Source organism: Mesoplodon mirus, assembly GCF_964341445.2.
Source record: "Mesoplodon mirus genome assembly, chromosome: 7".
Taxonomy (NCBI): domain Eukaryota; kingdom Metazoa; phylum Chordata; class Mammalia; order Artiodactyla; family Ziphiidae; genus Mesoplodon; species Mesoplodon mirus.
Genome location: NC_138983.1, coordinates 5,182,306 through 5,197,408, shown reverse-complemented (window position 1 = coordinate 5,197,408; position 15,103 = coordinate 5,182,306). Strand labels below are relative to the sequence as shown.

The 15,103-nt window shown below is 53.3% G+C and overlaps 1 protein-coding gene across 2 annotated transcripts in view; it reads left to right on the top strand.

Annotated features, from left to right (window-relative positions):
- LRP5 (LDL receptor related protein 5) overlaps positions 1 to 15,103 on the top strand; it is a 113,498-nt gene that overhangs the window by 14,967 nt on the left and 83,428 nt on the right. The window lies entirely within an intron of this gene.

The following is a 15,103-nucleotide window of genomic DNA, read 5'->3' as shown; positions in this document are numbered from 1 at the left end:
ACGCGCGAGCTCACACACACACACACACACGTGTGCGCACACACAGTACCCTTAGAAGTGCCTCCTTGGTTGATTCCCAAGGACAGCTAAGTGACCCTGAAAGCTTGTACTTAGGGCAGTTCTGATAGTGGTCTCCATTAAGAACGACCTCTGTGGGATCACTTTACTTGAGGCCTGCATTTAACGAAAATCTTTATTTTTTGATCAATACATCCTGCCTTAGAACACCCGAGATAGAAATCTCTAGACTTGATAGATAAAAATAGCTCACATTTATTAAAAACTTACAGTGTACCAGGCAGGTTCTGAGATGTTCATCGATTGACTCATTGAATCCTTCCGACCTCTCTGGGGGCGGGGTGCCATCACACCCCATCACACAGATGAGGAAGCTGAGGCTAGGAGAGCCTGAGGAGCTCTCAGGGACATACAGGGACTGCAGTTGGCAGACTGAAGCTCCCGTGCCTACCTCTTTTTTTTTTTTTTTTTTTTGCGGTACACTGGCCTCTCACTGTTGTGGCCTCTCCCGTTGCGGAGCACAGGCTCCGGACACGCAGGCTCAGCGGCCATGGCTCACGGGCCCAGCCCCTCCGCGGCACGTGGGATCTTCCCGGACCGGGGCACGAATCTGTGTCCCCTGCATCGGCAGGCAGACTTTCAACCACTGCGCCACCAGGGAAGCCCCCAGTGCCTACCTCTTAATTGCTGTTTGAATAGGCTGACGAGCCACAGTGCATTTAAATAAGCGTGGTGCTGAGCCCTCGGTCCAGACAAGGAAACAGGCCTGGAGGGGTCAGTGCCGTGAGAACCCCTCTACGGGGTGGCCCGCCTCCTGTACAAACTTGGGGTGCCACCTGGGTCCTGTTTAGGTTGGGGCCTTGGGCCTTCAGCTGAAAGCCACTGACTTGCCTTCTACCAGAATGGACAGGCACTGTCATCTTCCAGGGCCCGAGTCAGTCCCCATCCCAAGACCTGTCTCTCCATCTTTGCCGTGGCCTTGGGCCGCTTTCGGGAGCCTGGCAGGCCAGGAGCCATGGAACCGAAATGGTATGTAATCAGAATGCTATATTTTGTCGAAAATAAGAATGTTAGGAATGGGCTGGTTTCTGGCAAGTCAAACTGGGACTCTGAAATACATATTTTTCCTGCTCTGCCCTGAACCTTCTAATTAGTGAGAACGCACATGGGCAGACATAACAGACATAAATCAGATGTCATATTCCCTAAACACTTGTCCTAGGTATCGCTGAGTGGGTGACATCCCACCGTTGCTGAATTAGGGCTTGCAGAGAGAGTGCATGTGTGGGTGTGGGTGTCGGGGTGTTTGTGGGTGCAGGAGAGGGAGGGAGGGACAGAGGTGCCTGAGGTGAGCCCTCACCACCTGTTTCCTTCCCTCTCAGACCCCTGGGCCTCTGCTTCCGGCCCGCCAGCCCTATCAGCACCTGCACAGCCACTGTTCTGGAATATATATATTTGCCCAATTAAAACATAATTATGGGGGAAATGGCTTTCATGGAGAGGCACTTTCCCTTGCAGGAAAATCTCCGCTGTACAGTGTTGCGTAGACCCTGGCTTCCACCACCGATGGGCTACAGTAATGGACTCGGTTTGGGGAAAGGCCATCTGTCTCTGCTGACTGGCCCTGGCGTGGGATGTGTCCTCCCCTCACTGGTGTTTGCACTGGACTCCAGACAGTGGTTGTGAACCAGCTCTGGGTGGCCTGTGGGCCGGATGCGAGCACTCGGCCTGGGGGTCCCAGTCAGGTGGGTCACCGGTTCTGTGCTGCGTTGGTCGTGGAGTGTGGACCGATGCCTTGGAGACTGTTGGGTCATCTGTAACCTGGGTGGTCTGTTGTAAACGATTTCCTCGTAACCAGATGGAGGAAGCCTCTCCATCAAGGCTGGCAGCCACTGGCCACAGCCGGAGGGGCTCCTCGTGGCAGCTGCATGTGTGGGGTGAGTGAGGCCCCCCTCCCCAGGGAGCCCCGGATCTTGGTGGCCTTCAGCCTCCTTGTCCGTGAAAGGCGGGGGAGGCAGCCGGGGGGTGGAAAGTGAGGGTGCGGAGCTGAGATCACCAACATCCTAGGACCCCAGGTTTTTCAAAACGTATCCCCTGGGCCAAGACTAGAAACTATTTGTGATCAGATACATCTGGGGAGTCCTGGGGCTTAGGAAGTGAACTAGGTTTCTCACTGTGGGACTTCCCAGAGCCTTTAGAGTGGTAATCACGTGCCCCTGTGTCCCCCTCTGCCTAGGCAGCCTTGACAGGTTGGGGAGAGAGGGCGATAAGTGTCCTACGAGCTGGGTTGTGCCCAGAGTGACACACGACATCGCCGGCACTGCTCTTTGCTGTCACCCTCGCTTTGGGGTGGCTTCTTCAAGCTGTCACCTCTGGATGGTGGTCCTCTCTCTCTCCGCTGACCGTGTGGGATGACCCAGCATCCTGTTTGAGTCTTAAGGTCAGAGTAAGCTCCCAGCGGTTCTCATCGAGGGATTTGGTGAGATTTGTCGACATTTATATTCCTGGAGGTACTTTTTGGTTGCTTTGGGGCTTTGTCCCCTCACACAGATTTAGTCTAGAATCCATAGGGCTTTGGGGCAGGGGAGGTGGTGGAGGGAAAAGCCCAGCGCAGGATTGGGGCTCCACCCCCGCCCCTGCCAATTGCGTGCTGCATGGCCTTGCTATGTGACCTTGGTGACCGCTGTGCTTTGGATACCTTATCTGCTAAAAAAAGGTAGATAAGCTAGCTCCTCCCTCAGCAGGGGGTCATGAGGATAAGTTGGGCAAAGGTAGAGGGTGGGGAGCACACAGCAGGCGTTTCTTCCTCTGCCTGGCCCCCTTGGGTCTGTGGTCCCCTGGGGGTGTTGGGCTGGGGGCTGGGCACTGGTGGTTACCACTTGCAAGGTGGGGGGCTAGGTGACAATCTGATGTCATCCCTGGGGGTGACCCTGGGCTGGGGGTGACCCTTTGCTGGGTGGGAATTAGGGCCACACAGTCATTCGTGGAACGGGCCAGGTCAGCTGGGTCAGGGTCGGGACCCTCAGAGTAGCCCTTGGGGGCGGTTGGCTGCCCTGAATGACACCCAGGGGTCCCTCTGCAGGCACTGGGCCTGGGTCAGGTTCTGGCCCTTTGTTTGTCCCCCAGGTCTTCCAGTACCTACCAAGCCCAGGCTCTTCCCAGAACGGAGGTTCAGTCCTGTCCTCAGCATGGCCAGTGTGCCCTCCTGCCTGCCCTAGGGCCTGAGTGGCCCCATGTCAGGGCCATAGCCCCCCATGCAGGGGACAGCCCCCCAGCCCATCTCCCTGTTTCATGAAGACCGGGAGGCCCGCGTCCTAAGTTTCTTTGTGCTCTAAGGTGTCTGAAACAAACTACCTCATTTTCTTTTTATCTTTTGCAGCTGATTTCTTCTTTCCTGCTTCACCCCCCCAAACCTGCCCCCGACTGTTTCCTGTTTGCCTGCTTCCCTGACCTTTGAAATGTGGACCCTGCTTCCCTGACCTTTGAAATGTGGACCCTGCTCGGGAAGCTTGCCGGGGGCCTCAGGGTTAATTACCACCTTCCTATAGGTCGAGCACGCGCGTGCATGTGTGTGTGTGTGTGTGTGTGTGTGTGTGTGTGTGTGTGTGTATGTATGTATTAGACTGGAATGGGGGCTGGGGAACATCAGAAATGGGGTGACTGAGCTGGAAGGGAGAGGATACTCTCCAAGCTGAGTTGGGAGCCTGGGCCTGGCTGAGGGTCGGGGCGGTGGGGGGGAACGTGTGGGCAGTGGGGAGGCAGGTGGGGAGGCACTGGGAGCCGGGCAAGTGTGGGCTGCGTGCGGGGAGCAGGGTGTGACCACATGGCTGGGCCGGGACGGGGGTGGGGGGTGGGGGGTGGGGGTGGGGGGTGGCCTTTGTCCCGCACCCAGCCATGCACACAGACCTTAGGAAAGCAGGTTGGTGAATGTCCACAGCTCACCTGTCAGCCCGGGTCGAACGTAGGACTTCCAGTGTTCCGGAAGTTTCCTCGAGCTCCTTCCCAGCCATCACCCGTGTGCCCGGCCCCAGGAGCCACATTCTAGTTGTGTCTGTTCCGAACGCCCCCACCCCTGTGGTCGCGATAAAAGCTCTTTATAACCCGAGCAGTCTTGGTTTGGGAAAAGGCAGGCTGTCCTTCAGAATGGCTTACAGTTGTCTGCCCACCGTGGCGACATCTGCTACAGATTTGGAGCGAAATCTGGCGTTTCTTCATTATTTGTATGCGCATGGCAGCAACTCAATCAATCAATCGATCATCATCAAGACAGCGCCTGGAGACTTCCCGGGTTGCGCAGTGGTTAAGACTCCGCGCTCCCAGTGCAGGGGGCCCGAGTTCCGTCCCTGGTCAGGGACCTAGATCCCACACGCATGCCGCAACTAAGAGCCCACGTGCCACAGCTAAAGAGCCCACATGCTGCAACGAAGATCCCGCACGAAAAGATCCCACGTGCCACGACTCAGACCCGGTGCAGCCGAATGAATGAATGAATAAATTAAAAGAAAAAAGTGCCTGGAATGGGAAGGGTGGACCGCCCCTTTGGCAGCCAGCCCTGTTCTGCATGGGGCCGTGTGGGTGACACCCCCATCCCTGCCCTGGGGAGTGGGGTGTGGCCCGCCTGGTGAGGGTACACACAACACCCCTGGGGAAGCCGGGCGGGCTGGGAGGGCTCCCGGAGGACCCAGGCTTTCACCTGGGCCAGGCGTAGCCACCAGGGAGGGTTTGGTGGGAGTGGGGGCGGTGAAAGGCTTGGGGGTGGAGAGGGTGGGGACCGTGCAGGGGAGCCTGGGCGCCTGAGGCCATGGTGGGGGGATGGAGAGAGGAATTTGGGGATATTCCCTGGCTCAGTGGGTTCTGAGATGGGTGGTTGGGTGGGGGCTGTGATAACTCAGCTGAGGTGGAAACTGGGGAGTAGAATCATTCTCGGGCATTCGGAGATGTTATCAGAGATTCATCACTCGGGCTCAGCCCTTTCAGGCCTACAAGTTTGAGTTTGCTGAGCTTTCCATAAAAGGCAGAACATCAGTTAAAGGAAACCCAAGATTTTATTATTGTTGTAAATGTCAAGTCTGTCCTTTAGGACATTTAGACAACTGCAGGATGGTGTCCCCAAAAAGAGCCTATCTCAGTTGGGTCGAAGCCCGAGATCAAACACGGGGTTCTGTGGCCAGAATTGTGGTCGCTGTAGCTGCACGAGGGCTGCCGTGGCCGCTGCCCCCGCTGTGAGAGCAGCACAGGTGGCGAGGGCCTCCCGGGAGCTGAGGGCAGGGATGGAAATGTGGGGCGGGGGGCCCTCGGCTTCGAGGAACTTCGCACAGAAAAGTGAGCTTGGATTTTTAGTATTGCTTCTCCCTTAATTAGGAAAGTTCTGTGAGACACCGAGGTGTGATTTTGCTGAGATGCTACTAATCGTACAGCAGTGACTATTTCCAGCCATTTTAACATCTCCGAGCCTCATTCTGGGCCAAGCCGCGTGTGATTCTTTTATTGCGCTTGGAGGAGAGGGACGGAGCTTTTCTGTGCTTGGAGCTGGGGAGGCTCGTTCGCTTGCACTTTGGGGGACTGCACAGGTTTCTCCTTGGTCCCCATCGTTTTAGCCAGATCAGTGCTTTTCACCCGTTTCCTCTTAGAGGGGGCATAGAGCTTTCCTGCCTGGGGAATGGGGGAGGCTTTGTCCCTATCCCAACCCAAGTGTCTTTGAAGTTCCATGTTTTATCATAAGATTCATGGGAATTTGGCAATCTCTTTCTGTTACAGTCATGCTAGTTTCATTTTTTTTTTTAATGCTTTGAATTTTATTTGAAGCACCTGGGGGTATATTGAAGAAATAATGTGCCAGAATGTATGCCAAAAAAAATAACAAAATTTTACGGGGACACTAAAGAAGACCTAAATAAATGTTCATGGATAGGGAGACAATATCGTGGAAATGTCAGGTTTCCCCTCCATGATGTACAGATTCAGCACGATGCCCAGGAATGCTCTTCCCTTTCCTTCCCTTCCCGGTGCAGAAATGTTGGTGCCTGGCATTTGAGGATGGGAGGTCATGGTGGGGTGCCACGTAGAGGTGCCACTGGTGACATGGGCTGGGGGAGGTTGGTGGGGGGGGAGGCCAGCAGAGCTTATGGGAGTGGTTGGGAGTTGGTGATACTGAGCAGGTAAGTAAATATTTTGACAATCACAAAAGCCACGTTTCCACTTTGGAGAGAGTACTGACAAACGTAGAAAGAGGGGAGACTGGAAGGTACCCAGAGGAAAGGTTTAACGTTGCAAGGACAGCCATGAAGTCATGGGTTTTTACCACATATATACACACACACACACAGAGAGAAATAGAGAAATGTTATGGGTGTGTGTGTAGGGATGTACGTGTATACATGTACAGTGGGTTTTCGTTATTCAAGGTAGTTCTGGTGTATAAAGCCACCGCAAACACTGAATGAGTGAATTCTGAACCACTGGTCCTGGGGGAAATACAGGCTTGGGTCCCCCCCCACCCCAGAGCTTCTGGTTACATTTTCATCTGCCGATCGGCACGCAGCCTTGTTGGACGTGTGTTTCTGTTTAAAGACACCTGATTTAATAGGTATTGTTGGTTCATTCACACTGACCCATGAGCAGTAATGTTGTAAGCTCATCTAACACCCATTTCCTTTGTGCGTACACCACGCTGCAGCCACCCTGCACACCAACAGCCCCTCAGCCCTGTGCCTGGGGCCATTTTCAACAGTGAAATCACCCACAGAAAGCACAGAAATGCCAACAATGTGGCACTAACGACTAGAGAGGCCGCTCGTTTACAGTGTGAGCTGAGACGGGAGGGCAGAGCTCGCCTGTGCCACCTTGGCTGGGAGCTGGTGCATCAGGTGACTGTTTTTCCACCCCTCTCTGTGCATGAAAGACCGGAAAATTCCTGGGCATCGATGGGGTTATAAATAAATCTGAGCCAGTGGGCGACTCTCCAGGCTGGCATCTGTGAATAAGGAGGAGGGACCGTGTGTATGTTTCCCAGCTCTGTCTGCTGAGAAGGCCCAGAAGCAGTGAGCACACCCAGCACCCGGGTCTTGGCTTCTAAGGATCACTCTCCACTCAAAGGAACCAGAGCTCCTCGAGAAAGGGCTGATTCTCCGGCTGGGGCAGGGAGAAGTACACATGAGCCTGGAGCATGTCACTGTCCCAGAAAAAGTAAATCCTCAAGCGATGATGGGGACGGACGTGTCAGGGGGACCCAAGAGCCAACGTAAAGGGACTCTCACTGTCCAAACGTAGGAAACATTTGAACATCAAAGTAAATGGGAATATTAGATCTTAACCCATTTCACGAAATAGATATAGATGAGTCTACACTGGCTTCAATTAATGAATAAATAGTACATAGTAGACATGCTTTAATGACCAGCCAACATGTAAAATAAAAAATCCTGAATGAAGGCTGTAGCTGTAGTTCTGAGTCATTCTTTTTAGTAGCTTATAATATTCTACAGTATTACTAGATCATCAGTTTTTATTTGTTATTTTGAATAGTGTTAAAATACACATAACTTAAAATTTACCCTCTTAGCCATTTTAAAGTGTCCAGTTCCGTAGCATGAAGGACATTCATGTGTTGTACAGCCACCACCCCCATCCATCTCCCACCATAATTGAATAAACTAGTAAACCCAGGCTTTCATCACCACAGACAACAGTGTCACAAGCGTCATTGTCTCTCTCTCTGTCCTGCCAGCTAAGCGCTGACATTTTTGCTTTTTTCATATCGTAAAAACTTTAAAAGCAATGCCATGAAAAATCCCAACATGGATTTTATGGAACTTGGGGAGCTGGTTGTAAAATGTGTAAGGGGATGTAGTGACCCAGGGCAGCCAGGACTTTCTGAAGGACGTGAACTAGGAGGGACCGTCTCTTCCGGCAGTCGGGGCTGGTTGGAAAGCCTCCTCAGCACATGGTGTGGTGCAGGGCTGGGCAAGTAGAGAACAGAGGGCACGTGGAAGCAGACGTGGGCACAGCTGGAGGAGGAGCTCCTGCCCCTGGGGATGCAGGTGTGAGCAAGTGCGAAGGAGGGGTGGCGAGTGCCCAGTTTGTGAAGCCCAAGCGAGAAGCCACCCAGAGCCGTTAGGCGTCAGGAAGGTTATTGTGGATAGAATTCATTGTCTTGAGCCCATAGCTGCATCTCGGGGTCGGACCTCCGCACGCTAGGCATTCGCTAAGTCTTGTTCATGTCTCCCTCCTCCAGGGAGCCTGCCAGCTTCACCAGACAGCTTGTTCTCCTCCAGGCATCTCCTGTCCATGTCACTCATCTACCTTTTCTTCCTGCTTAGGTGGTTAACCGCATGTGTGCATGTGTGTATAATGTGTGTCCTGCCCAACTGCGCTGTAGGCTTCCTGAGTGTACCCCACGTTGTCTTCCATTTCTTGGCCTTCCCCGTGGGGCTGGTGTGGGACGAAGGACCATTCCTGACCCATAATCCATAGTTTGCCTCCAGCCTGCTCCAGTGAGCAATGTAACGCTTGGTGAATGTCAATAAGGCCTGTACTAAAAACGTTGCTTATTTTGGTGTAGTAGCAGAGGATTGGGTTACAGTGCGTTGGGTTGTGTTTAGTGTAACCATGTGAACAGTGTAAAATACAGGCTATTGGAATGGAAGCCCAGACATCTGCTATGAATTCTATATATAAATACTGGCTATGCTTACATGCGTTAAAATGGGATTGTTGGCACTGGGGTCTTCAGGCTCCTGATTCCACTGCGGTAGGGACTGCACGTTAATCACGGGTCCTGGTACCCGGGCCAGGATGGGAAAGAGTGGCCTTTGTCTGATACTGATGGGCTGAGGATGCTGGGAACGGCAGACCTACCCTAGAAATAGGTGGGAGCGGTCTACTCCCCGTCCCCTGGCAGGGAAACACGGAGAACCCACAGAACTCTGGGGGTGTTCTGAGGGCCACGCCAAGAAGGGGCTGCGTGAATCCAGGGTCACAGAAAGGGTCATCCATGCCTGAGTTAGCCGATTGGGAAGCCAGGATGAAGGAAGGTCACGGGGGGAATTCAGTGGGCTTGGGGTGCAATGGCGCCTTTAGAAATTATCTATTGAGGTGAAATTTATGCAACGTAAAATTAACCATTTTAAAGTGAATAATCCATTGGCCTTTAGTGCATTCACAGTGTTGGGTAGCCACCATGATCTAGTTCCAGAACATTCCATTGCCCCCATAGGAAACCCTGTCCCCATTAAGGGGTTTTGCCTCATCCCCGACCCCACTCCCCCAGCCCCTGGCCACTACTGATCTGTGTGTCTGTCTTTGTGGATTTGCCTACTTGGGACATTTCATGTGACTGGAATCCTGTGCTGTGTGGCCTTTTGTGTCTGTCTTCTTCTGGAGCATCATGTTTTCAAGGCTCATCCATGTTGTACCCTGTGTCAGTCCTTCACTGCTTTTTATGGCTGAATTATATTTTGTTGTATGGATAGAGCACATTGTGTTTATCCATTTGTCCATGGATGGACATTTGGGCTACCTCTGCCTTTGGGTGACTGTGAATCGTGCTGCTGTGACCACGCATGTACAAGTATTTATTTGAGTCCTCTTAGTTCTCTTGGGTGCGAAACAGGAGGTTAAAGGCGCTGACTCTCCAAGTGGGGAGATTGTTAGTAAAGCGGCTGGAATGGCAAACCGGAGCACCAGGAGCGGAAAAATTAGGAGCGTTTTAGAAACCTTTCCCGATCACATGGTGTCCCATTCTCTGGGTTTCCCATGCATGTTATAGCTGTACTAAGATTCCCTTAAACTTGGAGAGTTGGGACCCATGGAATGGGTGGCACGCATTATTGCTTTAAAGGGTCTGCATTTGCTCACCCAATCTCACCAATCTTCTCAGCCCGAAGTGTCCGGCCTTATGTCTCATCCAGCTGTCGGTGTAGATGTGGTCAATCTAGGTTGCATCACAGCCCCTGAACGAATTTTGTAAGAATTTCTCTTTCTTTCGCTGTCTTTGTGTTTTGTTTTTGAAATTTATTTTTATAATGGGGTTTAGCTGATTTTCACTGCTGTGTTTATGCCTCTCTACACACACTTGATTCATTTACCGAAACATATGAATACATAGGTTTTAAGATTCTTACTAGTCAGATATATTCTTCTGAGATGAATAGGGGGTGTTGAGTCCAGTTCATTGAGCAAGGAGTAGGTCTTGTCTATTACATATTTGGTTTATGGAACAGTATCTGTGCTAATTTCAAACTCTCATTTTATGCATCCCCCCACCTCACCTTTCCCCTTAAGCAGGCATAAGTGTGTTTTCTAAATGTGTGACTCTGTTCTGCTTTGTAATTCAGCTCATGTGTAGCCATGTTTACATTCCCTCTATAAGTGATATCTTATGGTAAGCTTCTTTTTCTGTGTGACTTATTTTACTTAGAATCATCGTACCTGAATCCACTCATTATGCTGCTACTGGCCTTATGACATTGGCTGAGTGATATTCCATTGTACATAAGTACCACAACTTCTTTATCCATTTTTCTCTTTCCTGGGATATTTAAGGTGTACCAAAGTCGAGGTTCTTGTTAACAGAGCAGCCCTAAACTTTGGGGTGGCTGTGTCTTGTTGATTTTTAGTTTTCCCAAGATATACGACCATGAGTGGAAGTGTGCTATGCTCTGTAGCTGTGTTTTTTAGATGTTTTAGGAAACACCATACACTTCTCCAGAGTGGCTGTTGGCAATTTACATCCCGCCCATCAGCGTAACAAGGCTTCCTGTTCTCCATGGCCTGTCCTGCCTTTCTGGTTTTTACACTTTTTTCGGATGGCCCTTTTGACCGGTGGGAAGTGAGACTTCTTTGTAGTGCGGATTTGCATTGCCCACTTGCTTGGTTGGCCAAAAAGCCTGGGAGTGGAATTGCTGGGTCACTTGGTAGCTTGATGGGTAACTTTTAAAAAAATTAATTAATTATTTTTGGCTGCATTGGGTCTTTGTTGCTGCGCACGGGCTTTCTCTAGTTGCGGTGAGCGGGGGCTGCTCTTCATTGCGGTGCACGGGCTTCTCATTGCGTTGGCTTCTCTCGTTGTGGAGCACAGGCTCTAGGCGTGCGGGCGCAGTAGTTGTGGCTCGTGGGCTCAGTAGTTGGGGCTTGCGGGCTCAGTAGTTGTGGCTCGCGGGCTCTAGAGCGCAGGCTCAGTAGTTGTGGTGCACGGGCTTAGTTGCTCCGCGGCATGTGGGATCTTCCCGGACCAGGGATTGAACCCGTGTTCTCTGCATTGGCAGGTGGATTCTTAACCACTGCACCACCAGGGAAGCCCCTCAACAGGTAACTTTTTGAGGACCTGCTGGGTGCTCTGCACTGCAGCCCCACAGCAGCCAGCGGTGCCTTTTAAGTAGTTACCATTTCCTGCTGGATGGATGAGGAAACAGGCTCAGAGCAGAGATAAAAAGTCTGGCCCCAAATCTCGCAGCTGGAGGCCAGGCTGGGGTTTGAACGAGAGTCTGAGCTGATGTGCTTTCCTTTGTAGCAGGACTGGCCCGGGACTGAATGAAAGAAACATTTAATGAACGACGAGCACCAGCACTGCCCCGGCTGGTGTTTACTGGTGCCTAAAATGTGCTGCTGCCGGGCTGAGGCTTTGTATGAATTGTTCTGTTGAAGCCTCACAGTCCCTGAGGTGGGGGTGCAGTGAGGACCCCCATCTCACAGGACGTTGAGCTCAGGCCCAGATCTGAGCCGTGCCCCTGAGCTGGCTCCAGGCTGCTCACTCGGGGGGCCGACCTGGTCTGTGTACCCTTGTGATAACGTGGTCCTGAAAAAAAAGAACTTGCACAGAGAATGTCATAGCAACATAAATGGAACCTGGGGTTAAAACATTGAAAGATATTTATCCAGAGACTCAACAAAGTCATCTTTCATTATGCAGTCCTTTTTTCAATCTTTGTCCCCACCTAGCACCTTCTCATACCGGCAAGTCTAGTACAAATCGGGGTTTATAGTTATGTTGTGTGTGTGTGTTGACTGAACATTTCTTACACATTTTCTGGTGTCACTGCAGTCATTTTCTTACTACTTTAATGGACACAACTTTCTACTGAGAGAACAGCCTAGGTACCCTGATGTTGGAGATTTTTTATTTGTTTATTTTTCTTATTATAAGGAAGGCTGCAGCAAATATTGTGTCTAGGACCTTTTCCTTCCTTCAAGTGTTCCTTGGGATAAGGTCCTGTGAGGCCAATCCCTAGGGAGAGGGTTTAAACGTTTTATGGTCCTTAATACCAGATACCGTGGTATTTCCTAAAAGGGCTGTTCCTGCATCTGCGGCGGCCAGGTGACCCCGTGTGAGTCCTGGGGTGCAGTGGTGGCTGGGCTGCCAGCCCAGCTCTCAGCCTCTCTGCCCTGCACTCCTCTCCCTCCTCACACTGCTTGTTTCTTCTCCTCACTGCCCCAAAAGCTTGGGCCACTGGTCAAGAGATCATCCCTGGAGTGACCTGGGGCAGGTCAAAGCACCCTTCCAAGAGCTGCAGTCTCCTCACCTGGGAGATACACACCTGAGCCCCCTGACCTACAGGGTCTTGGGCCCGTGGGCATGTTACCTCGGGAAGGAGCACATAGGACCATCTGCCGCTTCCTGCATGCTTTGCCCCAGGACCTTTGCACTGGTCATCCCCTCTGCCAGGATGCCCTCCCTCCGGCCCTCTCTCGCCCCCTTCAAGTCTTTGCCCAGGTGTCACTTTCTCAGCGAGGCCACCCTGACCATCTTACGTGAAACGGCAGACCCCACTCCCAAATCCTTTACCCTGCTCTGTGTTGCAAACCGCAGCATTGACGTTGCGAAGCATGACTGACATCGCCTTACCCATCATGGGGTCGCTTGTTGTCTTTTCCCCCCACGTAATACAGGACACGAGGGTGGGTTCTTGGTTCGGTTGCGTGTCCCAGCCAGGCTGGCATGTGCTACATGACACCCTGCTGCCTGCCCACTGGCCGGCTCTGTCGTGGTCTCAGCCCGGTGCATCACTCCTCAGGACAACCTGTCCTGACGCCAGCCCCTCACCTGGCCACTCTAATCCTGCCCGCCTCCCCAGCCTCTCTCCTCCCGTGGGGAAGGAGGGGCCCCAGGAGGCCACATCTCCCAGATGAGCCAGGGTACCCGTGGCCCCTGGTAGGCTTGGGGCCGCGTCAGCCGGGGCTCCCCAAGCCCGAGGAGGGGCACTGGGCAGGTAGGTGCCAGCTGGGCGGGGCAGCCCCCCACAAGAGGCCCCCATCGCCATGAGTCCCCAGGGTGACGGGAGAGTGAAGTGGGTGCCTCTTCAAACTTAGGAATTGAGTGTGTGGTGGTTTCTAGATGTCTTCGAAGCAGGAGTGGCTTCTCCTGGAGAGAGCCTGCCCGCCCTGGCCCTCCTAGGAGCCTCAGTTTGGGAAAAGCACAGGAAATTGAAATCCACCCCCCATCACCTGTGGCCTTTGAAGGATGCACCTGAACTGCCCAGAGTGTAAACTGTGGGGGAAATGTGGTCTTTCCAGTTTGGGGAGAAAGAGCAGAATTAGGATTTTTTGTGCGGGGTGGGGGGCAGCTTCCAGGGCTCCCCGCCTCCTGATTCTCCCCCAGCCCAGGCTCCCTGGCCTCTGGGACTTTGGCTGCGGGAAGGGTTAACTTACTGGGTGTCTGGCCAACAGCTGGGACTGGCGACTCGCCCCGTGGGTACCTCCCTCCAAAGCGCTCCCCCTGGGGGCTGGAATGCCTCTGATTGGAGACTCCTGTCTGCGGGGCCGTCCGCCTCTTGATGCTGATGCCGGGTGAGTTTCGTCCCTCACCTGTGGCCACCAACTCCCACTGGAATACCTGTGGCAGCAGGGAGCTTGCCTTCTCCTGAGATGGTCCCTTGCACTGTCGCCCAGAGGTGCTCGTTTAGAGGAGAGTGCAGTCAGCGTCCTCCCTGCTGGCCTTCGTGGGAGCTGGGTCCCTCAGGCGGGAGCTGGGTCCCATCCTGGTGGGGGAACGTCACGGGACCTTGGTGTGTGCACCTGTGTCTGTTTCTGGGGAGAGGGTCAGCTTATCCGAGGGCTCTGTGACCCCCAAGGTTAGGAACCACCCGGGCCGGTCCTGCCTTTGCTGGATGAGAGGGGAGAAATCTCAGGAGGCCGGGCACGGTGAACCTCGCAGGCGGGGTGGGATTACTGGTCGTCTGCGCTCCAGTGGCCGGCAGGGCCCTGGTGACGATGAATGGGCAGGTGCTCTGGGGGCACCCGTCGCCCTGCATGTGCTGTGGGGTGTCTGTTTGCAGCAGCTTTTCTGCCTCGGTCCACGGGCCTCCAGATCCCACACGACTCTTCCTGCGAAGGCCCTCTGCCTCTGGTCTATACGATTTTTCCTCCTCTGAAGGGCTGGACCCTCCCTGATCCTGGGGATCATCCCCTTGCCCACCGTCCTCCAACCGGCCAGCCTCTGACCCTCGGGTGGCACCCGACTGCCGGCAGTGCCTCTGGTGGTGTGTGTCACTGCCGCTCTGCTCTCTGGAACCTCTGGCTGGCAGTGGGAACCCAGACCCTTCTGGGCACCCCACCCTTTCCCTTCTCACCTGTCACAGGGCAGAGGTGACTCACTGTCTTGAAATTAGGATGCTAGGGGCCGGGTGGGCAGGATGAAATGTATTTATAGAGCAGCTGCTGTGTGCTAGCCCTGGGCAGGGCAAGGCATTCTTAGACGGGCAGATAAGCCGTCCTGGAGTGCAGGGTCCACTGGGACCCTCAGCATATTGTAGCAGCTGGGAAAACAGGGAAACTTCCATTTTTAATTTAAAAAACCTTTTTACTGAAGTGTGTATACACAGAAAAGTGATGCCTTTTTTTTGGGGGGGGTGGGTACACGGGCCTCTCACCGCTGAGGCCTCTCCCGCTGCGGAGCACAGGCTCCGGACGCGCAGGCCCAGCAGCCATGGCCCACGGGCCCAGCCGCTCCGCGGCACGTGGGATCTTCCCAGACCGGGGCACGAACCCGCGCCCCCTGCAAAAGTGATGCCTTTTTACAAACTAAATACGCCTGTGCAACCAGCACACGATGCCTGTTCCAGAGTGTGGCACCTCTGGTGTGCTGTTGAAC